We start from the raw sequence: 26,718 nt of genomic DNA, 5'->3' as shown, positions 1-26,718 counted from the left end.
ATGCAGTGCTCACTCTGTACTTTATTGTTTTGGAGAAAAGCTCCAGAGGTGGTTCCTCACCGTATGAATTTAACTTGGGTTATCTGATCTCAATTGTCATAATGTTGATTCAAGTAACACAGTCCTAATTAAGCAAAAGGTAATTCTTTAACCAAACAGATTATTTCAGAAATAGGTATGTGACCAAATGTTGGCACGTACATTTGAGAGGAAGTTTTCTGCAGGATTCTAAAAGCAGTAGTTCCTTGGATTTCTGAAAGAACCAGCAAAAGCTAATCCACTTTTTCCTTTTGAAAAGTATGGGTTATGGATATGAAATCTATAAATGCCACATCTTCTTTTACCCCACCAGGAGGAAATCAGTCTTAAGATGAGCTTATACTACGGAAGGTAGAGCCGAGAGACTGAAAGAAACTCATTCCGTGATGACGTGATTGCAATACTGCATCGATCCAACCTAACATCTGCACTTCCTCTTGATTTTCAATTAAGTGAGTTAAGCCAATGCGAGTAAGGCTCTGTGTTCTTTTCAATCAAATATATCCAGATATACTATACTTATTGATTACTTACTATAGTTATGAAAAACACACACATATTTTCTTTTATAATTATAGATATAGTTTTCTTTGACTTAAATAATTTAGATAATTCATTTAGTTGACATTTGAAAATGATTGCCTTAGGGTCAAAAATGCATGGTTTCTCTTGAATAGCAAGTATTCAAGATGATTTGAACACTTCAAAATCAACAGAACATTGTAATGCTTGCTTAATTTTAGCTAGAATGAAAAGTAAGTACGAAGTACAGCAATTGACCTATTGAAGCTATGAATGTTGATCACAAGGCTTGAGGTATTTAATGAAAGAATGATTTAATGTCAGTTACAAAAACTAGAAACATCACATTTCATATTTTTAAGAATTGTTACAGAAGTTAACACAATAAATATTAACTTTGAAAATGTGACAAAAATTAATGCTTTAAAGGAGCACTTTGGTACTTTTCCTTAGCTGAGTAAATTTCCTCACAGTTTATTGGTGTGTCACTATTTGTAACAACTTTTGCTGGCACAAGGACATGAAAATGTTGTGGTTTTAATTTGTAAACAAATGGACACAAAAACAACATATTATACAATTTTTTAAAAAGTAAAATCATCTCATTTCGAAGTACCATTAATTTTTTTTTAAATGCAAGTACTAGACAGGCATTTTTAGTGATTATGTTAAAGTGAATTTTGAAAAGAAGAATTTCCAAGTTGTGAGTAAATAGTAGAAATATCAGGGTTTTTTTGCTTTGGGAACTCTAAAAGTAAATTCATCCACACTGTCAGCTGTGAGTATTAGAGGGTTGAAGAGGGTTCTCAGGTACGCAGCACAAAATAGGTGTGCATGTGGTTATACCCGTCAGAGATTAATCATGTCCAATTTAAGAAAAAAATAAATTTATTGAAAAAAATATACTGTATATATATTTTATATACTATATACTATATGTAATAGTTTACAGAAATCATAGAAGACATTGAGAACCAGGCAGTAACCAAGGGAAACTAGGTATAAGAATATTTCCAAGATCCCATTATAGAAATAGTTTAGGACATCAATGTTTGAGGCATCCCCACTGCCACCATTGCATTGGGAACACTCTTCTGTCATGACAATCTTGCTGCCTCTACTTCTGCTCTGCCACTGACAGAGTCTGTCCACAACAAGAGTGAGTAATGTTGAACTGCGCCAATGTCTTGGTTTCTCTTCTTTCAGATGTAAAGTCCTGGGAGGGGTCATCCAGTTGGCTAAGCTTAGGGCACGTGCCTTTACCCTAGCTCAAATACAAATATCTGGACCCTGATTCACCTTCTGTGGGGAGACATATGCCCTGCTTCCAGCTAAGCTCATAGGGGACTCACCCCATATAGAAAACAGGGTTTGATATCAGGCACTCAAAAATAAATTTTAAAGAGCAATATCCACTACACTGGCAATAGAAAAATGTATTTCCACAGGATTCTTTTACAATTATCCTCTAGTTTGCTGCCCTGCTATATAGCACATTTTTCTCCTCATATTAAATATTAGCAAGTATCCTATAATGTTCTAGGAATCATTACCAAATTTAATGTGCATGAGAATAACCTGCGAAACTTTTAAAGGCGCTTAAGAGATTCAGATGCAATGGATCTGAGATGCTTTATTTGAGTCTGTATTTTTTCCCAGCTCCCTAACGTAAACCTAATGCATGACACCCACATAAACTCAACAATTCCTCCAGTGAGTTTTACATATACAAAGACGTCTTGTTTTGTTCGCAAACTAGTTTCTTCTGGTGACATGTGTAATTATATACAAAATTACATGATTTAATTAGCATTACGTAAATAATGATAGTTTAAGTGTGAAGGAAAGAGTTATCTTTTTGAAAATGAACCTGAATGTTTTGGACAGACTTATACAGATTAATTGATGAAATTTGAAAGTGTTGTTCAATTATATGCGGAGACATAACTGAAAAGATTATTAATAAGAGGAGGAAAGGAGTATAGTGACAAGGTAGAAAAAATCTGCATTACAAGTGCCTATTTCTTGCTCCAAGGTGAGGAAACTGAAACTAGGAATCTTAGACATTGCATCATATGTGTTGTTTAAACAAGAAAGTAAATCTAGAATTCCAATCCCCAGAACAATACTCAAAGAAAAGTTCTTTGTCTTATACCAAAAGATTGATAATGAGTGTTTCCGTTAAAATAAAATGCTTTTTCAAGCATATAAACATCTACTGGCTCTGCTTGTGTCACATAAAAGGATGTTTATTCTTCAGGCAGTATTTAGTCAAAGCTACTCCTAAAAACTGAGAAGGCAAATAGGTATCATCTTGAGTTCCAACTCTCATGAACTGGTGGTAGTGACTTGAAGTACTAGATGAACAATGGATCTGGGACTATTTGGGGCCCCAAAAGAAAGAGATCTGTCATTACTCAGACTCCTGTTCACAGACCCTGCTTCACTGAAGATTATCTAGCCAATTTTATTGATAGTAATGCATAGGTTTGTTGAAGTAATCAATGCATATATAAACCAAGTTATCAAAATGATGAGAAAAAGGTCATAATTACTTGGTGTTGGTAATTAAGTTAGCCAATCCTAGTAAGTATTTTGAAATTTTGTATCCTAAGTCCCCTACTTCTCCTGTTTATGAAATCTGAGATAACTAAATAATTGTTACATTTCCTTTTCTAGATGCTCTAGACTCTGTGGTCACTGTGTGTTTAAACAATTGCCCGATCCATTATTAATTTATTAAATTATACTTAAGGAAAACAAAACGCATTTGTATTTTTTATTAATAACTCTGAGTTTCATGGATGTTTAGCTCTTTTTGTAAGATGTATGTCACTATCTGAAACACATACTAGTTTTTAAAGTAATTGACTTTATTCAGTGGGCTCAGTTCTATTAATCTATATCCACCTTTTTTCTTGAAACCTAATATTTAACATATGCAGAAAATAATGCATGCATTTCTTAACTGTACCCTTTGGAATTGTGGCCCTAAATAGAGAAGAATAAAAGTAACGGGTTCTTTGCACTAGACATCTTGATACAAATCACCTTGACATTTTGTTCTGTGCTTAATGAATGTTCTGGCAGGCATGCTAATCCAATATCCTGAAAACAACATTACTCAGTGAATTCTGAGCCATACAAAAGCCAAGACCTCAAGTAGTAGAATATGTTCTCAGTTAAAATTATGTAAGTGTCAGGTAGTCTGTGAAATGATTCTTCAATTGTATAAAATACATTAAGATGATTAAGTCATATGTGATGGTTAGATGATAGAATTTTGATACTTTTAACAGAGAGAAGACATATCCATAAAAGTCTACATTTTAATACAAATAAAGTCGTAGAAACTCTCATCATATCTAAGAAAATTTAGAAAGAATTTTATAGTAGAAGTTGATAGAAATTAAGGAAAAATAATTACCTTGAGAGCTCATTCATCAAGTATTTATTAGGCACCAACAACTGCTATGTGGGATACAAAAGAATTACAAAGGCAATCTCAGTTCCAAAGGGATTGTTGAGTTTTGAGTTAATTTAAATGGGAGTGATTGAACCGTTTCAGAGTTATGGTCTTCAGCATATTTGGCTAATATAATAAAACAAAAGAAACTCTAAAGTTAAGGAATTCCATCTATTTTTCTTGTTCATGAAGACCTTGAAATATAAATTAAATTTTGAATCATTTTGAATATTTTATCTTCCCTCCCTCAGAAAGAGATAATTTAGAGATGTTGGAGATCATTTGTAAAAATACCATGTAAAATCTACCTTGTAAAAATACTATGGTATGCTAATAAAAATTGTAGTGGACATCGCAGCCTGTCATGTAAGTTTATATAGTTTTATTTTCCATAAATAATTATGTTTGATAATTCTTTGCCTTCATATAATTATTTGAGTACGATTTCAACATTGTTTTCTAAGAAATATATTTATGTGACCATCTGGCCATGACTACTGGTACTAATGGCTATCGCTTAAAATTAAACTACAGTCATAGATTACTTAACTACAGGGATATGCTCTGATAAATGCATCATTATATTATTTCATTATTGTGCAAACATGTGATGGCAGGTACTTACACAAACATAGATGGTGTAGCCTACTACACACCTAGGCTACATGGTATAGCTTATTGCTCCTCGGCTACAAACCTGTACAGTACAAACCTGCACTGTACTGCATACTGTAGGCAATTATAACACAATGGTAAATATTTGTATATATAAACACATCTAAACATAGAAAAGGCACACTAAGAGTACTCTATAAAAGATAAAAAATGGCTTGGCACAGTGGCTCACCCCTATAATCCTAGGACTTCTTTGGGAGGCTGAGGTGGTGGATCGCTTGAGCTCAGGAGTTCCAGACCAGCCTGGGCAACATGACAAACCCCATCTTTACAAAATATACAAAAGTTAGTTGAGCATAGTGGCACACACCTGTAGTCCCAGCTACTTGGGGGCTGAGTTGGGAGGATCACTTGAACCTGGGAGGTCAAGGATGCAGTGAGCCCAGATCATACCACTTGCACTCCTGCCTAGGTGACAAAGTGAGACCTTGTCTCAAAAAAAAAAAAAAGGGTAAAAAACCGCACACCACACCTGTGTAAGGCACGTACCATGAATGGAGCTTGAAGGACCGGAAGTTTCTCTGTTTGAATCAGTGAGTGGTAAGAGAATGTGAAGCCCTAGGACATTACTATTATAGACTTCATGAACACTGTACACTTAGGCTTTACTAAATTTATTTATAAAATAGTTTTATTTCTTCAATAATAAATTAGCCTTAGCTTATTGTAACTAACTATTTTACTTTATGAACTTTGTAATTTTTATAACTAAGTTTTGGACTCTTGTAATAACACAGCTTAAAACACACATTTTACTGCTGAAAAATATTTTCTTTTTTTATATCTTTGTTCTAAAAGCGTTATGTTAATTTTTTTTTAACCTTTTAAACTTTTTTTTTTTTTTGGCTAAAAATGAAAATACAAACAAACACATTAGCCCAGGCCTACACAGGATCAGTATCATCAATATCGCTGTCTTCCACCTCCACATCTTGTTCCACTGGAAGGTCTTCAGGCACACACTTGGAGCTGTCATCTCCTATGACAACAATGCCTTCTGGAATACCTCCTGAAGAACCTGCCTGAGGCTGTTTTATAGTTAACATTTTTTTTATAAGTAGGAGCACACTCTAAAATAACAATTCAAAGTATCATATAGTAAATACATAAACTAGGATTGAAGTCATTTATTATCATCAAGTATCATGTACTGTACTTAGTTATATGTGCTATATGTTTATATGACTGGCAGCGGTAAGTCTGTTTATACCATCATCACTACAAACACATGAGTCATGCATTGTTCTTTATGTTACCAGGCAATAGGAGATTTTCAGCTCCATTATAATCTTATGAGACCACTGTAGTATATGTGGCCCATATTTGACTGAAACATCGTTATTCAGCACATGATTTTATAACATAGATTTGCTTTTGTGTACTATCTTAGACACACTCATCAAAATCCCATTAAAAATAATGAAAATAATTTTCAAAAACATTTGTCAATTTGAGAAATAACTTGAAAGTAGGAGGCTATAAATTTCAAACAAGTGCATATTCAACTTTATTTACGGTTTCATTTTTAGCTGAGTTCCCAGATATTTAATCTCTTAAAAATAAGTTTTGACTACAAATTGAAATTACACATTTCAAAGTAAAAATATTACTTATCAGAAAAATGTATGCTGGATACTTGTAGTAGGTAATTAGCTTCACCATTAATCTCTCATGTACCTTTTGAAAATAAGATTATTAAAGAGTTGAGCCCAAAGGCAAGGAACACATAGCAAGGAAGGTACAAAAATAATGACATTTTAATCCTTACAGCCAATAATTCTGATATTGATATATTTATCACAGAACATTTTTAATGATGCCTATTCTTAAAATTTTGACACGTTACAGTTTTTAAAAAATGACTTCATTGACTGGTTCTATTCAACTCCATGTAGCAAGGTAAACTTTGCTTTATCTTTTTTAATGGAATTTGAAAATTGTTTTTCACTTCTTTCCAAATGGAGATGAGATACAGTGCTATCAATCAATCGTTATTGCTACTATTGAACAGCTGTGAATAAATAAAGGCTTAGAGGATAAATCATACCAGCTTTGCCCTCCTGTGGTTTTATTAACACATAAAGCGTCCGCTCAGAGAAAAATCTTGTCTGACAGTATTTTGGAACCATTTCTTTTTCATTCTTGTTACTTTAGTATTTGCTATTTTTATGTACATTTTTGAGATATGTGTGTATATATATATATATATTTTATGTAAAAATGCATTTATATGCAAATTTGTATATGTGATATGTATACACATACTGTTTGTGTGTGTTTGTGTGCGTGTGTGTGTAGTGTGTTGTGTTTAATCAGTCCCACACTAGACTATGAGGAAAAATTCTTTTTTTTGTTTTGTTTTTTTTTTTGAGACACAGTCTCGCTCTGTCACCCAGGCTGGAGGGCAGTGGCGCGATCTCGGCTCACTGCAAGCTCCGCCTCCCAGGTTTATGCCATTCTCCTGCCTCAGCCTCCCAAGTAGCTGGGACTACAGGTGCCCACCACCACGCCCGGCTAATTGTTTTTTGTATTTTTAGTAGAGACAGGGTTTCACAGTGTTAACCAGGATAGTCTCGATCTACTGACCTCGTGATCTGCCCACCTCGGCCTCCCTAAGTGCTGGGATTACAGGCGTGAGCCATCGTGCCCGGCCCTGACTATTTGGAAAAATTCTAAATTTGTTTATCCCCCCAAATCATGTAACAGAACAGTAAGCTGCTAATTATACTACAAAATATTACATGTGATAGTAATAAAAATCAGTAAGAATAAAAGACATTCCACACTAAACAAATGTATTTCTGTTCTAAGAAACAAAGGGCTGATAATATAGTTTACAGGCATGAAAGTGAAGATAGAAAACCTTGTATTACTTAAAGGTTGTTGAAAATTTCCACAGCAGCCTGTCTTGATATTCTCAAATTACCATATTCTTCATTTCAAGAAACCTTAATCTTCATTATATTCCCATTATATTCCCAAATCTTAATTTGCATCATATTTGCTTTGTCAAAATAAAACTTTATGTACAGAAATACTACTCATACCACTAATTATCCTACTTGAATGCATAATGTGAGGTTTACCTGAATACCTAAGTTGACATGCTTAATGCTATAAAGAATACATTATTATTTTTGCCCTATTGAGCTAGGAAGAACACTTCAAAGAAGTGAACATTTTGGAAAAAAATGAATTACATCTAAAAAGTAGTATATCAATAACAGAGAGAGGGAAAAATAAGAAGAAAATACTGAGTGGTCAGTATCAAAATTATGTTCCTCTAAGTGTACAGTTCATGCCGTTTCCCATGTAAGAGATCAAAATACACTGCCCCCAAATAGGCTGCTTTGGCCTATTTGTTATTTAGAGTAAAAAACATTTGAAAAACAGCAGATGCAAGAAGGGCACTCTGAACTTCCTTTTTCTTCCTGAAAGCAGGAGATTAAATTCCTATGTGAAAGACTTGCTTATCACTAGGGAAGTGGAGGCTGACAAAAATCTACACAAATAAATCTTGTTGAACTTATCAGCCAATCTTATCTTCCTAGTCACTTTTCCACAACTAACTGCCCTAGCCCACAACCCTCTGTCTTGCCGCTTTTCCACAATTTACTATTAGGTTTGTTCAGCCTAATATATAAGCATTCAACTTCATTTCTCTGAGTCTTCATTTTGTGTGTGTGTGTGATGTTTCTCATGTACATGTAAAAATTACTAGGTAAAATTTATATGCTTTTCTCTTGTTAATCTGCCTTAGGTAAGTTTAATTCCTAGGCTCAACAAGAAGCCCTTGGAGGGTAGAGAATAAATTTTGCCTCCCCTACCCCTACAAAACAAGCTTCCTGGCCCATCACCACCGGTCTCTCTCTCCATGATCTGGAGCACATTAAAGTTACTTAACTCTGCGACTCTTCTTCCCCACTTGTAAAATGGAAAATATTAGTCCTTACAACCTAGAGTTTTTATAATAATTACATGAGCTGAAACAGGTAAAGTGCTTAGCACAGTGCCTGACATATACAATGAAAAGCTTTGTATGTGTTACTTATGCTATTATTTGAGATGTTTGCGTTTGGCTTCCTTGGGCACGTAATCTCACAGCCCCATAATTCTCAACTGACTTTGTCCTTAGTAACACAGAACTGTGAGACCATCAGATGACATCTCCTGCCCAGGAAAGAGTTTGTCCAAAAGGAACTTTCCAGGAACAAGGGAGAGACCACTTCTGTAGGTCACTGCTAGGCCAAGGACATATCATGCCTTGTAAGAGTCTATACAAATAAACTAGCTGCCCTTTTATATTTGACCATGCTATTAACTAATTGAAAATGCCACCCATTCCCTTTTCTGTAACTACTCTACTTTCCTAGTGCTACTTTTTTTCTGTATATATTCTTATGGTCAAACCAGGAAAAATCTATCTGGCACTCTGGACGGTGCTTCACAGGGAACGACTCCCTTCCTCCACATCCGTAGTAATTCAACCCCACCAAATAACTTTAGATTTTATATTGCTTTAGATAGGAAGGTGTTGGTTTTCTAGCCAGACATATGTTAGTCACAAAGAAGAAAGATTATTTTAAAAGGTGTAGGCGGGTCAGAATAATCGCACAGCCAATAGTAGTGGTATACACACAGACACACAGACTGCATATGAAAACATTATGCTAAACGTATTTTAAACTATTAGAGAAAATGTATCTTGAAGTTCATCAGTAGGTTGAGAGAAGCAAATTCTTTGTAATTTTTAAAGGATCATGGTAAATTATTGAGAAAAAGTTCTACATTTTCTGACTTGGAGTATCGGGGGAGATCCAGCTACTGACTCTCAGAGATACTGATGAAAGACTTTTGTGGTCTGGATAAACTACAGCACTAATTTAACACAGTTCGGAGTCCAACTACTCATGTTTTGCCAACAACCCTAGGCAGAGTTTGTTGATTTATTCTGAGTGCAACCACAGAGGCTGATGGTTTTATCATAGCACTAGTCACACACCCTTGTAACTCTGACAGATACTTGTCTCTTCTTGGCAAAGCTCCTGAAGAACACAGAGTTTCTTGTTCATTGTGTATTTCTCCAGGTTTCTAAACAGTAGGTACTAAATAAATTTGATTGCATAAATTAATAGTGATAAAAGTAATAACTGCTAACACTTGAACATTTAGTATATGCTTACCCATATTCCAAGCATTTTGCATATTTTAATGCATATAATCCTCAAAACAACTTAATGTCATAGGTACTATTATTATTTCCATTTTAGAGAGAAAGAAACTGGGCACAGAGAGGTTAGCTTAACATCACATAGCCCTTGAGTAGTAGAGTCAAGATTTAGAAAAGTACATTATTGAAGGGGTTTTAATTTCAATATTTTAACTGCTTTTGGATTTATTTTAAAACAATATTCCAACAGGAGCTAAATGTGAAACTCATGGATGACAGAAAAAAAGCTTCTGAAAGAAACAACAAAATGGACCTTTTCCAACGTGCCAGAGTGTAGCAAACCCCAAACTTACAAAAATTCACAGCTTCGTCAATAAGAAGACAGCAAATAAATTTTCCTCCTTACTCCATGACACTGCTTCCCTTTCAAAGTCAAGTTAGATAGTATGAGATAGTTGCCTGAGAATGTTTTCTAACAATGGAGTCAGTTTATTACAGAGATTAAGCACTCACCCACCCACCCTAAACATTTAAATCTGTATCTCTTTTAATGTAACAATTTAGGGTTGAACCAGCAGGTATTTTCTGAGCATAATAAAGACATTGTTCCAAAAGCGAAAATATAAAAATAAAGAATATAACCTTCAGATATGTGCCTCATAAACTCTGACTCTATTCCCTTCTTATCTACTGTATCTCTGTTAAATGTCTGCCCCTTTTGATAGAGGGAAAAAAAATCACGAATCGAGATTTAATCATTGACAGACTTTCTATAAAATTTCTTGAAGAATTTTTATGAAGCAAAATTGGGATCAAAGTCCAGTCTTCGAGATGCAGACTTTGGGATAACTGTTTCTTAATGTAAAGGGACTGCAACAGGTAAATAAAAGGGGAAATCTGCTAAAATAAAATTAAGCAGTTGAAGACAGATTTTAAGTTGTATTCACTTTACTAAGAATGGTAATCGATAGTTTCCATAAAAGAATTGGTCAGAGAGGTCCAAACAAATAAGGACTGCGGCGGGGGGTGGTAAAAAAAAGACTGTGTTTTCTGAATGGCAGTTGTTGGTAATGTAAGGACAATAAGAGAATTAGAATATTGGATGGGGGAAAGAGAGCCAATGTTAAAGGCTGAAAGAATGAATGAGCGACACAGGATGAAAGACAGCAAGTGAACAGGCTACTAGGGAGGTATGTCAAATGGAGGAGAGGACAATAATATGAAAGAGTTGAGGGGACAATGTCTGATTTAAGATAGGCCTTGGAAGTATGTTTTCAAATCAGAGGGCAGAAATCACTGCAGCAACCAAAACGATTGAAAATGTGTAGAAATGAAGGTGAGAAGAGTTCTGAAAATTGATAGAGCAAGGCCATAAGGTATGAGAAGAAGGAGGCAAGAATAGAGGTGACCAAGTTAGCTTTGGAAAAAATCGCTTTTACTCTTAGACGGAAGTGAGGGAGAAAAGGATATAGACAGTAAGACATAAAGGTATGAATAAAGAAAGCTCCTGTGCTGGCTCAGTTAAAATACTTTATGACTCAATTCTATTAATAGAATTTATTTGCTATTGTCCACTAATACTACAAGTGTGGCAGTGTCCTGCCTAACCACTGCTACACTCTTCTAGCCCACGAGGACTCCTGTGATGGTAACACATTATTGCTTCTCCGTTGACTCTTGTGGTATCTGTGTATGATAACACATTGGGGTTAGGTTTCAGTGATTCTTTCTGATGGGGTGCCCAAAGCAATTTCATCCATGATTACAGACTTAGATGAATTCAGTCGAACAGACATCGCAAATTAGCAAAAGAATGCTAAGGAAACATCTAATGAGAATTGAAAGAGAAAGTGCTTTACCTTTGGATCATCTAGTTTCAAGCATAATGCCTAGAATAAAATAGGCACATAAATGATTGCTGAATTAATGAATTTAGGAATGAAGCAAATAGCAGTTTTTGTTTGTTTGTTTGTTTTAATGAGGCTTTAGAGAAATCAGATTATAGTTGCAGAAGTTTAGTAGCTATAAGGTGAGTTTTGAGTAATAACTATTATTACTACAAGTAATTTCATCTGAAAATAATATTATTCAAGGATAAAGAAAATATTCCTTTTCTATATTAAGTATGACAGATGAATGAATTTACATTCAACAAATATTTTAAGTTTGAATTTTGTTCTGTTTTGTTTTACTTAATGTCTCAGACACTCACTCCTATGGACTCCCATACTTACTTTTCCTTTTTACATCTTCCCGCTTCTATATTTGCCATCCACTATCACAGATACCTGTAACAACATCACCAACCACAGTTGGGGTAATGGAGAATTTCTAAAAAAAAAAAAGGCCTTACTACTTTCTGATCATATCTTAGATATATCACAAGCCAAACATCCTACTTTGAGTCAATTCAAGTCAATTGGGTATATCATCTATAAGAAAAAATGTGGGATATTTGGGAACATCTACAGCAACACTATACAGTAGAACTATAATGTAAGTTGCATGTGTAATTTTACATTTTCTAGTAGTACATTAAACTAAATAAAAAAGAAATGAAGTAGTTTTATTTTATTTGCTGAATATTATAATTTCAACATGAATCAATATAAAAATTATTAGTTATATTTTCACTTTATTTTTATTTTTCAGTAGTATGTCTTAAGATCAAATGTACACTTTATACTTAACATCTTAATTTTCACTAACTACATTTCACATTATCAGTAGCCACACATTGCTAGTGGCTACCACATTGCACAGCATGGCTCTATATAGGTCCAGATCACACAACCACAAGCTATTTGTTAACTAAACAGCTAATTGAGTTCCTTAAAAACATTATTTAGAATTTTTTTTTTTCTGCAAACGAACCAATGAGTCAGGCTTATAACTACTTATATCTACTTTACTATATTGTTAGGCTCTGTATACTCTTTATAGACATCTGATAAGGGAGTAGTAGGAATAAGCCAGGTATTTTTTAAAAATAAGGATTTAAAAAATTTTTGTTTTAAACTTTTCTTTTAAAATGAATATAGGTAATGAAATGGAAATCTGAAATAACAATGTATTTCTTAACATTCATATAAGTCCAACATTTTTGGCTGCATGCTGCCTGTACAGAGGTCCTGTTTATGTCTAGCTTACCATAAATCTTATTGTTTAGAATTTTAGTATCAAGGAACGCATATAAATATCTTATAATCTTGTTAAAAGAACTTGAAGATGTCCTCCCACCGCTGAGGCCTTTCATCATGTAATTCAGAGTAAAGATAAGTGGTCATGTTATCAAACCCTAAAATAATAGTGTGTATTAGAAACATTGACAGATCTTTAAATGTAGCAGCACAAAGTATACTACTAACTGTACCATACATCATCAATAAATAGGAATTTAGGATGCAGTTTGCTGCCTTGACCTTCAAGCTCCAATTGTGTGTCAGTCATCAAGAGTTCATAAATAGTATAATTTACAATCTGAAAAGAAACTATGTGGACACAGTAAACCACATATGTTATCTGGGGGAAGAGTGGCTATATAGTTGGCTTCATGGTCTCAAATTCAGTCAACCTTACTGGCAGAATTCACTTATGTTAACTCATTGCTTTTCAATCAGTAGCAAATAGCTAGTGTTTACTGTCAATTTTTTTTTTTTTTTGTGATCTTATAACAAGTGTCATCTTAGAGAACCTTAGATATTGGCCTGTTAAGCGAAAAACATTTAAGTCTCAAAGATCTCTCTGCAAACGTTTTTCTGATTATCACTTTAAGATGAATACCCCTGAACTACATGAAAAGTTAAAATTATACTCTCCTGTACCAGAAAGAGAGCTACGATCGAGAGGACTTTCTTTATGGACAGTAACATTCCTACTTATTCTGAGGTCACACTTCCTGAACAATGCAATCAAATTAAAATAACCTTAAATAGCACTTGGAAGGGCAAATAACTCACAAAGCCCAACAGACTGTCCCTTAAGAGAGGTAGAAGAAAACTGAATAACTGAAGCAATCACCAGCAGGTTCTAGCAGCTAGACACAATGACATCAATTAGAAGTAACCAATAAAAATACAGAAATGAAAAAAAGAAATAACAGAACACTAAACTATTCATTCATTTTTCTAGTTTTCAGCAGCAAACCATCTGTAGTTATTTTGTCATAGAGGCAAATGACACTCTTTGAGGACTCTATTGTATTATAAAAGAATATATAACTTGACCTTCAATCAACAAGAGAAGGTTAAACGTTATTTAAGTAGATTTTGAGAAACATAACAACTGTGATACCTTTCAGTAAGGTTTTCTTGAGAAACACCCTTCCACTTTCTCATTACCATCTCTTGAAGACTGGAGTTTACTAATTATAAGATCCTGCTTAAGTACCATCTACCTGTTACCATGATGCCTGCCTAAATCCTACCCCAGCTGAAGAAAACAATAACACAAACTTTTTACTCCTCGATTTCTCTGTAACTATTTCTTCATCTTTTTGGAAGTTATTGTTGAAGATATTTTATATGTATTTTAGATGCTAAGGCAGGGAGAAACACTAAAATGTCACAGAAGTTAGGTTACAACAGCAGGAATATCTACTATTCCTAGGGTTGGAGAATGGAAATATTTGGATTATTAAAGCTGAGAAGCTCAAAGGAAGTATCCTGTGAAGGTGAAACTCAGGCCTCTGAATAGGGGCCACTGCTCAGCTATAACTGATGTCTCTGAGATCAGAGATGGAACTCTGTGTAACTGGACCCCAGATCTATGAGGAAGGACTTTAGTCTGCTCGTGCTGGTGTCTCTGATGAGTACTGTGAGTCTGATTTAACTAATGTTGGAAAAAGTGAAAATCAGTGCTAACTTCTACTACTGGAATGAACTGTCACTACTTAGGTGAAGAAGCATTGTTAGGGTGACAATGACAGGAAAAGAAAGCAAAAACAGGAACAAATTGTAAATAGAAGCATCTTTTCTTCCTCCTCCTGGCTTCTAGCTTTCTTTTACTGCTTCTTATTAGAGTTTATCATGGAGTCAACTGGCAAAGTGAAAATGCAGTTTGTAGAGTCCTAGTCCCAGGTTAACACAAGATGGTACACAAGGTTGGGATTGCAACAAAAACAAAAACAAAAAATAAAGCTTAATAAACTAGCACATCAATTCAGAAGAAAGCCATTGTCTAATCTACACTCATATTCCTTGTATTATCTGGTGCATTGAGCTGAATGTTGACTGCAAAGATACATCCAGATTTTAATCTCTAGGACCTGTAAATGCTACCTTATTTGCAAAAACTGTCTTTGCAGATGTTGATATGGTTTGGCTGTGTCCCCACCCAAATCTTGAATTGTAGTTCCCATAATCCCCATATGTCTTGGGAGGGTCCCAGTAGAGGGTAATTAAATCATGGGGTGGTTAACTCTTGCTGTTCTCATGATAGTGAGTGAGTTTTCAGGAGATCTGATGGTTCTATAAGGGCCTTTCCCTCTTTTGCTGGGCACTTCTTGCTGCTGCTATGTGTAAGTTTCCTGAGGCCTCCACAGCCATGCTGACCTGTGAGTAATTAAACCTCTTTCCTTTATAAATTACCCAGTCTCGGGTGTATCTTTATTAGCAGTATGAGAACAGACTAATACAGATGTGATTACGGATTTTGATATAAGGAGATTATCCTGTATTATGTAAATGAGCCCTAAATCCAATCACAAGTCTCCTTGTCAAAGAGAGATGGGGAGAGATTAAATAGATACACAAAGAAGAGAAGGCCATGTGAAGACTGTGGCAGAGATTGAAGTGATGTGGTCACAAACAAGGGAATGCCACAGCCACAGGGAACGGATTCTCCCTTAGAGCCAGAGAAAACATGGCCCTGCTGACCTCTTGATTTCAGACTTCTGGCCTCCAGAACTGGAAAGGAATAAATTTCTGTTGTTTTAAGCCACCTAATTTATGGCAATTTGTTATGAAAGCCACAGGAAACTAATACATTTAGGTTATGCCTTTTACATAATAGATATTAAAATTTTATGAAATAAGCAAAATGGGAATCACAAAACCTTTGATTTACTTAGAGAAAGTTTAATCTACATAGAAAATCTACTAACACTAATGAGTTAAGATAAATGAAACCTGTCTACATCTAATCAAAATTGTACGCAACATTAACAATTTGACTTTGGAAAATATGATTTTATGGATTATCAAGCCTTTCAATTGTGACTTATAATAATAAGTATATAAAATAAAAGGGCAAACATTTTCTGAAATAAAATGAAGCATAGATACTCATCAACCTCTAGTAGTTAATCTAGAAAAATATTTTACCACATTTTTAATTCTTAGCTCTCTATGTCTGAAATGACTTTCTGTTCACCCATGTGATATTCTATTTCAGAAAAAAAGATGGCATTATGAATCAGCTTTGAAAAAATGTCTATTATTTAGTTGTTCAAAGCTATCTATTTAATTTCATGGTTAAGAAAAGAAAAGAGAAATTGGAAACACAGGAAATGTACAAACCACCTGCAGAGAGGATACTTCACATTTGGTGCCTATATTACATTCTTCCCTCTAAAACTTTTGTGTCTGACAAGGCTACATTTTATTGGCTTTTGAATTATATTGTGTAAAATTAGATTGAGTTAGCATATCATCCAAACTCCCTGGTGTAGCATATGTAAGCTTTGATTAGAAGATGAGACCTACTATGATTAGCAATAAAAAAATTGGAGGCACTGTACCTGGCACATTTGAAGGCTGTCCCTTCCAGAAATATTTGGCTATGTTTCCTCCCATTTCACATTATTGCATAAAGAGTAGATTACTATTTGCATGCAATTATTTTGGATGAGAAAGAGAAGGCAAGGCAAATTTTTAGTCTACATTAGGATTAGCCAAATATAACTAGACATATACAAACAGAACTTCTTCTCAAGATTATTTAGTCATTTAAAATGCGTAACAAAAGTAATCTTGCCTTGTCAATCATATTATTTGAGCTGAAGTCAGCAGAATCCCATTTAGAAAAGATTCATTCTTTCCACATCATAGCTGTTAAAATCCACTGCTCATGGGAAAGACCTGTTATTCTTGATTTCTTCCCTCATCTTTATCCTCATACCTAATCCATCACCAAGATTTTGTAGATTATATGTCTGAAATGTTACAAATGAATCTTCTCTATATTTGCATTCCCACCAACATGATCTCTGTGATGATTAATTTTACGTGTCAATGTACTGAGGCAATGCTGCCCAGTTGTTTGTTCAAACACTAGTCCATATGTTGCTGTGAAAGTGTCTTACAGATGTAATTAACATTTACAATCAGTTGACTTTAAGTAAAGGAGATTGTCCTTGATAATGTGGGTAGGCTTCATCTAATCAGTTGGAGGCCTCAAAAGCAAAACATGAGGCATCCTGAAGAAAAAAAAAAACTCTGCCTTAGACTATGAATATAATACAGAAATTCTAACTACATTTATAGCCTGCTACAGCCTACCTACAGATATTGGAGTCAAGACTATAACATCAACTCTTCCCTGAGCTGTCAGCCTTCACTGTCCACAGATTTCAGACTTGCCAACCTCCTCAGTCATATGAACCAGTTCCTTAAAATTACACACAGACACACACAGAGACACACACACAAAGACACACACACAGGCACACACATATACATGCAATCTCCTATTGTCCTATTGTTCTGTTTCTCTGGAAAATCCTGACTGACATGCCTAGATTATTAAAATATCACATAATTTCTAATTTTTCCATTTCTTCCATTACCTCTAAAATCTGTTTTCTACATAGCAATCAGAGATATACAGAATACATGATGATAGATTATACATAAATAGATAAAAAGTATGTTATAATCTACCTATAATCAGATATTATAGGCCCTGAAAATAATACTTAACCCCTCTCTGTGGCCTCTAGGCCCTTGTTTAATTTTTCAGTCTCAGCCCAAGTTAATCCCCCAAATCTATTTAGCTACCTTAAAGGAAAAGGTTATGTTTCTTTCCTTCAAGACAATTGTAAAGTTTGTGATTACATATTTATTTGGTCTTTTGTCTGCTTATTCTCTGTGTCTTCCCAATACAAAGTAAAGTCCCAAAGGGTAAGGTTGATATTTATATTTTTGAGCATTGTATTCTCAGTGTCTGGTACAGTTCTGCATATGGTAGACACTGCGTACTTGCTGAATTAATAAGTATAATGGAATCAGTAATAATTTTAGATAAGTAGTTTGAAAAAGTGACATGAATTCTAACTTACAGGTAAGAAAGGTAGTAAGATTAAAAAGAGAATCAGGAAATGCAAGAAACAAAATATTACCCAAGCCATAGGCATTAATCTTACAGTCTAGATAGGAGTAATAGCAAAGTATTAAATATCCATTTTTGTATGTGTAAGATAAAATATATTCTGCTTCTCTTTTGGCTCACAATATGATCATTTTATTCAAACTCAGTTTTAAATCTTCTTTTTATGCCACTCCAGTCTGTGAAGCTACTACAATTTTTTTTTTTTTTTTTTTTGAGACACAGTCTCATTCTATCACCCAGGCTGGAGTGCTGTGGACCAATCTCAGCTCACTGCAACCTGTGCCTCCCAGGTTCAAGTGATTCTCCTGTCTCAGCCTCCTGAGCAGCTAGGACTACAGGGGCGCATCACCATGCCCAGCTAATTTTTTGTATTTTTAGTAGAGACGGGGTTTTGCCATGTTAGCCATGCTGGTCTCAATTTCCCGACCTCAAGTGATCTGCCCACCTTGGCCTCCCAAAGTGCCAGGATTACAGGCGTGAGCCACTTTTGTTTGTCAAAAAACAAATGCCTGGCCGAATTTGTTTTTTAAAATAAAATCCAGAATCGCTGCAACCAGGTTCTATCCCTTAACCAATTTATGTAATTTACCATCTCTGGTAACTTTGAAGAAAAAAACCTAATTTTTCTGAACTTCAGAGCCCTTACCAACACAATGGGGAAAATATCTACCTGGATGAGTAATCTGATAGATCAAAAAAGTGTACATAGAGCCCCTGGGAGTACACGGAGAGAGAGAGATGGCTTTGAAACAAGAAAGGCCTGGTAAAATTACCAGCTCCAACAATTATTACATAAGCTATTGTGAAGACCAGAGATATGCATCGAGTATATTACGTGCCTGGTACATGAGTTTTATTTAGTCCTTAAAATTCTCCTAGGCAGTATCCTGATAGCCTAACCGTTGTTTGATATGGACATGTATTATACATGGAACAATCCCAGTAAAACCTAGTGTGGGCCGACAAAACCCCAATAAAACCCCACCATGACCAATTATGGCACAAGTCAGGTCCCAGTTCTTTTAAGATCCAGGGAAAAACAGCATAAAGGACCAAGAAAGTTTCTCTGGATAAATTAGTCAACAAACATTTTTCGAAGTGCAGTAAAAGATACAAAATTTGCAACAGTCATCATGCAGGATTTGGAAGGCAGAAGTAGAACCGAATCTGCTTTCTTCAGCAAGGGTTGCAGGCAGACAAACAGGCAAATGTCAGAAGGAGATTCAAAGATTTTCTCCGAGAGCTGCTGGAAGTTGCCTGCCTGAGAACTGCAGGCGGCTGGAACTGTCATTGAAGATTCTATTTCAGTTCTAGTAGTTCTTGATTCTATGAAACTTAGCTTAAAGAAAGCTAAGGAAACTTCAAGCTTCCTTGATTTTAAAATATATATATTTTTTTATTTATAATAATATGGAACACTTCATGAATTGTCATGTCATCCTTGGGCAAGGGCCATGCTAATCTCTGTATCATTCCAATTTTAATATATGTGATACCAAAGTAAGCATTTCCTTCACTTTTATATCTTCAACACTTCTAATGCACATACAAACTTATAATTCTATTCAAATTATTCCTAATTTGAATATCTATATTGCCTTCTAACTTTCTCAGTGAAACTCGTCAGATAAAAGTAGACTGGGAGGAAATACTAGAACCTCACTATATGTAATTTGAGGGTTTGTTGCAGTTTTTTAAGGATTATATCAATTGAACATTAAATCATATATTAAATTTAGCTCTAATTATAGACTGTGGGGTGAGTACTTCCCATTTCATCCATTATTGCCCTTATAAATTTCCAACTTGATCTAATCTAAGTATGATTACAAATTTATAGACCTTTTTTTTAATCAGTTGAAAATGTTGTAGTCTTGTGTTCTTAGCAAGCACACTGGTTAAGCAGCACAATCAGGTGTAGTGGCTGGCAAATCGTGTACTCCTTCGAGGTGGTTGTGGAAAAAGAGGCAACACTCATATTCCTTTCCTTGTCAACTAGTGTAGCTCATGTAAGCTTTCATTTGAACAAAGGATTCCACTGGGGATGGTGTACAGGACTAAATGTGTGCTTTATAGAATCGTGCCTATTGGCTCCCTGTCCTTTCCTTGTGTATCATCTCAATATGCTATACTTGCTCCATATTTTTTTTGTGGCTTACAGATCTACTTTCTTATTATAAGAATAAAATTTTGCTACTCATAATCTAGAAAATGTCAAGTGCAAAATGATTCTTGAGCATTTCATCTCCTAAACACATGATTTATACAGCAATTGGAAACTTTAGTTTCATTATGTAGCAAAATGAGGTTTTAGGTGCTTCAGTACAAAGAAAATACTCAGCATGATCCTGTCTCTTAATTCTCTTTGGATCATATTAAATCAGAAAGATATTTATATACATAAAAGTAAAATAAAATAGCAGATAAAATAAAGGAGAGAAAAACAAATGCTAAAATGTCTGACATGGTTTCATACGGAACCTAGATTTCATTATTTTTCTTCCCCCATTTCCCTGAAATGCATTTAAAAATATGGAAGTAAATTTGTATCAGTTATGAATACTTCCTCAACTAATATTTTCATTATCTTAGAGATTTACTCGTTTATCTTTTCTTACTTAATTGATTAGAGAATAAATATCATGGAAGTTAAGTGACTTATTCTGGAGTCTTTTGGGTCTTCAGCCCACAACTCTAAGTTCCCCGTCTACTGAGCTCTCCTCTATACTATACTGTCATTTATGTAAAAACATTTTTAACTATAGTATATGAGACTTAGCAGACAAATATGCCTACTTTTTAAATTACATCTAAGATTTACAGAAACATGAAGGGATAGACACTATTTTGAGACAAGATAATTTCATTGATTGAGGAAGGCATATCTCTTATCCAGAAGCAGGGATAAATTTGGTGCCTCACAGATACAATTTTGTAACTATCAAGTTAGGGGATGTAACTCTGAAATGTGGAAAACGTAATCTATACGTATCTGGCTATATTAGCACCATAATCTAATTAAATTTATTGGTGATTTCTGAGCAAACTAGGGATAATTTGGATCAAATGTAAGCAGTATTGTCTAGTAGAAAGAGTGGTGGTTTTCAGAGAAAACAAACTAGGTTTGAATCCCATTTCTACCGCATGTTAACTTTTCCTAAGCCTCGGTTTTCTTATATGTATAAAGGGAATAATAAAATCAATCTGGCAGGATTGTTAGAAGTGTTACAAAGAATACATGAAAAATGTGCAGCACAGTGCCTGGAATAAATAAATCATCCTCTATGGAAAGTATTGTTGTTATTGTTAGTCTTAATTATTCAATGCATCATCAAGTCAAAACTCACCCTCAGACTGGCAATGGGTCTTGACTTGCAAATATGACAACAGTAATTTTTTCTCACTTTAAATGAGAATATACCTTAAAACTGAAAGAGACATTTTTATAAAATCCAAACAGTTATACACGCAAGGATTTCTATTTTGATACTAGCAGACTGGATCTCAGACTAATTACCCTTATTTCATTGTCAATTGAAATTTTTAAAACAAGTTTTTAAATGTCAAATCAAATTGTATTTGAATGTTGTCTGTTAAAATGAGATATGTTCTTTGTTTTAATATTGACAAAATGAGTGAAAAAATGAGGCTTGAATTTCAGTATATTAATCTGGTTTTTCTTAAAATTTGGGGGCTTTTTTTCTCCTTTTAGAAATGGAAACTTTAAAAATATTAAAGGGACACATAATTGTAAAACTAATGTATGTATTTATTCATAAAAGGGTAAAAGGGAATGCATATGATGATCAACGTTACAAAGATTTTGTATATGAGCCAGGTCTTCGACCTTCTTTTGGAAATTTTACATTGTCATTGTGTAGATTATAAAATTTTGTATTCATACATACATTCTTTTGTGCAAGTGGTCGCTATTAAAATATGTTAAAAGCATTATGGTAATTCTTAATCACTAGTTATTTTTCATAGTCTAAAGAAATCAGAGGCATTGCTGATAGAATTAATGACAAGAAAAACAATGGTGGGATTTTAGTTCCATTCAGACCACCCACACCTCACTAAAAGAAAGTACAACCTGAACAAAGTAGTCATTATCCCAATCAAACACGGAACATGAGGTCCTATTGGGACTTATATAACCAGCTCTAATTAAAACACCATGAAAACTGTATAATGAGTTCATTGTTATTCTGAAGTGATTTGGGGGGTTTGGGTTTCAACCTCTTAAAATTATGTATGTACTGAATACGTAGCTGGAAACTGATCATATAATACCTGAGAAATGTGGCTTTTTAATAGTTCTGTCTCATGTCATTGCTTGCCTAAATATAAACTGGTTGTAACATCTTTCAAAAGGAAAGTTTTGGGAGCTTATGTGTTTGAAAAGTACTTTTAGTGGATTGCTTTCTTTGTCTATTCTTGGTTAAAGGCAGAAGCATCTTGATATTTACATTGCTATTTTTCTGCTTTCAAGGATGCTAACCAAAAAAAATGGTCTTGGCTTGGATTAGCTTGAAACGGTCCCTTGAACTTCCACAAGGTCATTCTGGCAATCTCTGAAATAATTTCCTTTGTTATGAACCTGCTGTGACATCTTCCATAAGGACACAATGTCAGAGACACACAAAGGCATGCACATGTATATACACACACATATACTGTCCCTCAAATTACAAATGGGCTGTGCTCTCCAAACTCCTGATTATGCCATTGTTTGGAACTCAGAAGTGTTTTCCCAAAGAAACAATAATATAAGTGTAGTTACTTAGATAGTCCCTATAGTCTGCTTAGCCAAGATGTAGCTGAAATACCATACATAAGAACGAAAAATGGGATACTGGACCATAATCAGTAGTTTTGTTTTAAATATAATAATTAGCCTCTAATTCATCTCTAATGGTGGTGTTAGAGGATGTTCACTTTTCCTAAAAGTCCTATTTCTATCTAGCAGCCAGAATTAGACACTGGCTCATGTTTGCTTCCTTGATTTCTCATGCCTTTCAAATCAATCCAAATGAAAGAGTGAATCTCTGATTCTCTTTTCCAAAGCCACACCAAATTTCCTATCCTTTGTAAAATTTCCCTATAAACCTATCTCACCACAGTAATGCAGCAGTGTGTGTGTATATGTGTGTGTTAGAATGGGGAGGAAAGGAAACCCTTATTGCTGTTTAACTGCTATCTCTTTAAATGTGGAGAGAGAATAAAGATGAGATTTTATGGAGATGTTCCCTCTTAATGTATAAATGTGGGGTCATGTTCATATACCTTACACACTTATTATTAGTGGCGTATTAATAGAAATCCTTTGTCATTATTTTTTGTTTGGAGCAGTTTTGAAATCCCATTGTTTTCCATTTGTATACTAAAAGACTAAAATCAAAGATCTTTCTGTTTCTGTTCAGTTTAATCCAATCACTTTAAATAAAAGAGAGGGCAATAATTATTGCTCTCTCATTTTAAGACTATGTAAGCTAGTGTATGGGTGAGTGAAGAAAGGAGATAGAGACACAACAGTAGCCTCAAGGACTCATACCCTTAAACATTGGAGTAATTTGTGACAAAGCTGGAAATCTTGCTGAAATTTGCTAAAAGAATCTAGGAAGAAGCATTTTTTAAAAAGATATTAAATTTCAACCACAAAATGGTTAGTGCCAAAATCTAAAACGTAGTTTAAATGTCAAAAGTTAAAACATGTAGGAGAATATGCCCCAGAAGACCATGATGCTTACAACAGTACTCCCCAAACACCTAAAGAAAATGATTTGAGAGAAATCTTTTCTACTGGAAAAAGTTTGACATTTAGAGTCCCAAGATTTATTTTGAAAGCTAGTGCTACTTAGATATTTTATTTACTCTTTATTTATTTATTTAATTTTTTTTTTTTGAATCGGAGTCTCGCTCTGTCCCCCAGGCTGGAGTGCAGTGGCGCGATCTCGGCTCACTGCAAGCTCCACCTCCTGGGTTCATGCCATTCTCCTGCCTCAGCTTCCCGAGTACTTAGGACTACAGGTGCCTGCAACCACGCTTGGCTAATTTTTTGTATTTTTAGTAGAGACGGGGTTTCACCGTGTTAGCTAGGATGGTCTCGATCTCCCGACCTTGTGATCCGCCTGCCTTGGCCTTCCCAAAGTGCTGGGATTACACATATGCCACTGCGCCCGGCCCTTATTTATTCGTATCTTAACTGCATATTTAATGTCCCTCCTCAAACTCTTTATTTTCTATCAGATGTTGCAACCCCTCGATTGGCAAGCAATTAGCAAAGGTTTAATAAAGGGAAGGACAATATATTGAAAATTAAACATGAAGGAAATACTTCACTGCTGTGATTCTGGGGAAAGAGAACTTGTGTCACTTAATTTTTAAATATGTCTCCCTTGGTTAATAGTGATATGGGGGATCTCTGGAAATGAGAACATTATCAGAGTCTGAAATATTAATAATCTTTTGAGATCTATTTTAGAAATGAAAAACTGACGCTCAGAGATGCTAATTATCTTGCTGCAGATCATTTAAGAAGAAAAAGACAAATTTTCATCTCAAATCTCTTCCCACTTTTAAAAATCCCAAGTCCAGTGCTCTCCTATAATATCATTGTTATTTGGTATTCTTAATTTTGAAAGCTATTCTAATGTGGACAAGTGAGATGCTAATCACAAAAAGCAATATTAAAACTATATTATATGACAAATAAAAGACAATTCAACAGAGAAAAGAGAGTCTTAACAAACAATGCTGGAACAACTGGACATCTACATGCAAAAAAAAAAGAAAATCGAAACACAGACCTTATCCTTTTCATGAAAATTAACTCAGAATGGATCATAGACCTAAATGTAAAATGCAATACTATAAAACTTCTAGAAGATAATATAACAGAAAATCTGAGTGACTTTGGGTTTGACAATAACTTTTGAGGTATGACACAAAAAGCATGATTTGAATTATGATTTAATTTTCAAATTTCATTAAAATTAACAACTGCTCTGCAAAAGGTACTGTTAAGAGAATGAAAAGCCATAGTCTGAGAGAAAATATTTTGCAAAACATCTACCTAATAGAGGATTGGTGTCCAAAATATAAAAATACGTCTAAAAACTCAACAATAAGAAAAAAACCCTCAATTTTAAAAATGGGCAAAAAAGCTGAACAGACATCACATCAAATAAAATACATAGATGGCAAATAAGCATATGAAAAGATGCAAAACATCATATATCACTGGGGAACTGCGGATTCAAACAACAATGAAATACCAACACACATCTATTAGAATAGCTAAAATCCAAAACACTGACAACAAATGCGGATGAAGATGTGGAGCAACTGAAAGTTTCACTGACTATTGGTAGGCAAGAAAAATGATATAGCCCCTTGGAAAGACAGTCTGGCAGTTTCCTACAAAGCTAAACATAGGCTTACCACATTCTCCAGCAATTGCACACTTTAGTATCTGCTGAAATAAATTGAAATGTATGTGCACAAAAAAGCCTGCACCAAAATATGTATAGCAGCTTTATTCACAATTGCCAAAACTTGAAAGCAACAAAAATGCCCTTCAAAAATGAATACTACTCAATGATAAAAAGAAATGAACATGGAGAAAATGCACTGCTTATTGCTAAGTGAAAGAAGTCAATCCAAAAAGGTTGCATACTGTACTATTCCAAATAGGTGACATTCTGGAAAAGGCAAAGCTATGGAGACAGTAAAAAGATCAGTGGTTGCCAGAGGTTCAGTAGGGAGGAATGAATAGGTGGGGCACAAGAGATTTTTAGGGCAGTAAAACTATTCTATATGACCCTGCAACAGTGGGTACATATTATTATACATTTGTCAAAGCCCATAGAGTGTACAACCTAGAGAGCGAACCCTAATATTAAACTATTCATTTTAGTTTGTATCAATATTGGCTCATAGTAACAAATATACCAACACACTGCTGCAAGATATTAACAATTGGGATAACTGTGTCTAGGAAGAGGGGATGCTGAGGAGTCATATGAGAATTCTGTACTTTCTGCTCAATTATTTTCTGAGCCTAAACCTGCTTTAAAAAATAAAGACTATCAATTTGTTTAAGAAAAGCATATTACAGTGGGAATGCACAGGTTTACCAGACTCCTTGGTCAGACTCCTTGCTCTGCTTTTGTAGAGTAATAACTACAGGGAGCAAAAAAGGATCTAACGGCAAAACACAGATGCCCAGAGATCTCCTCTCCAGACACACCCAGTACCCAGGAGTGGTAGAGCACTGCCTACTGGAATGACAGTAAAGGAAGGAGTGAGATACAAGATTTAGAATTCTTAACAAAATACATAATCCCCTGTCTACTCAAGAGCAACAAGTCAAATTTTACACCACTGGATTTGATAGTAGTGATATTTTGTGATGCTTTCTAATTATCAACATACTTTCACTTGCGTGGTCCCAGAACATAGATATTGTTTTGCTGGCTCCCCACTGCTGACCAAGTTCAGTACTTCCAATGTACTT

The 26,718-nt window shown here is 34.7% G+C and overlaps 1 protein-coding gene, 1 long non-coding RNA gene and 1 other non-coding gene across 14 annotated transcripts in view; 1 reads left to right on the top strand and 2 right to left on the bottom strand.

The window, feature by feature from the left end:
• NAALADL2 (N-acetylated alpha-linked acidic dipeptidase like 2) overlaps positions 1–26,718 on the bottom strand; it is a 1,372,789-nt gene that overhangs the window by 10,990 nt on the left and 1,335,081 nt on the right. The gene's annotated exons all lie outside the window — the stretch shown is intronic.
• On the top strand, positions 10,995–13,734 carry LOC129033087 (uncharacterized). The gene is made up of 3 exons (XR_008501535.1): positions 10,995–11,062; positions 12,157–12,368; positions 13,648–13,734. It is a non-coding gene; the product is annotated as an uncharacterized LOC129033087 (long non-coding RNA).
• On the bottom strand, positions 19,605–19,708 carry LOC129034331 (U6 spliceosomal RNA). Its single transcript, XR_008501834.1, has one exon. It is a non-coding gene; the product is annotated as a U6 spliceosomal RNA (small nuclear RNA).

Source organism: Pongo pygmaeus, chromosome 2 (assembly GCF_028885625.2).
Source record: "Pongo pygmaeus isolate AG05252 chromosome 2, NHGRI_mPonPyg2-v2.0_pri, whole genome shotgun sequence".
Lineage (NCBI taxonomy): Eukaryota > Metazoa > Chordata > Mammalia > Primates > Hominidae > Pongo > Pongo pygmaeus.
The sequence above is the reverse complement of the archived record's forward strand: the minus strand, read 5'-3'. Positions and strand labels throughout refer to the sequence as shown.